This window comes from Trypanosoma cruzi (assembly GCF_000209065.1).
Source record: "Trypanosoma cruzi strain CL Brener chromosome Unknown tcruzi_1047053409941, whole genome shotgun sequence".
NCBI classification, from domain to species: domain Eukaryota; phylum Euglenozoa; class Kinetoplastea; order Trypanosomatida; family Trypanosomatidae; genus Trypanosoma; species Trypanosoma cruzi.
In genome coordinates, this window is record NW_890960.1 from 1 (window position 1) to 413 (window position 413).

General features: G+C 46.7%; 1 non-coding gene across 1 annotated transcript, besides 1 other annotated feature; it reads left to right on the forward strand.

Moving 5' to 3' along the window:
* The first annotated feature begins 42 nt into the window (after window positions 1-42).
* Window positions 43-154, forward strand: Tc00.1047053409941.10. The gene has a single exon (XR_008254029.1). It is a non-coding gene; the product is annotated as a spliced leader RNA (transcript).
* Window positions 155-179: a microsatellite.
* Window positions 180-413: the final 234 nt, after the last annotated feature.

Below are 413 nucleotides of genomic sequence, written 5' to 3' on the forward strand. Positions count from 1 at the left end.
CCTCATCAAAATTGAAAACCGTTGTGGAACACAACTCCTTTTAACTAACGCTATTATTGATACAGTTTCTGTACTATATTGGTACGCGAAGCTTCCAACCCGCCTCTGGCGGTTATGTTTGGTCAATTTCTTTTGACCGGGGTCTACGGACCCCTTTTTTTTTTTTTTTTTTTTTTTTTGTGGGTCTGTCCGCCATATCCATATACCCCTATATATATATACCCATATATATATAGCCCCGTACCCCCTCGTGGGGCTGCCCCCCCCCCCCCACGTTGCGTGTCCCCCACCTCCTTCGGGCCCCCTCATTTTCGCTTCATGGGTGCTATTGCCTGCATCTTTGTTTTGTTTTGTGTTTTCTCCCTCTCGTTCCGTTTATTCCCCTTTTTTCCCCGTATGCCGCGCTTCTTCCT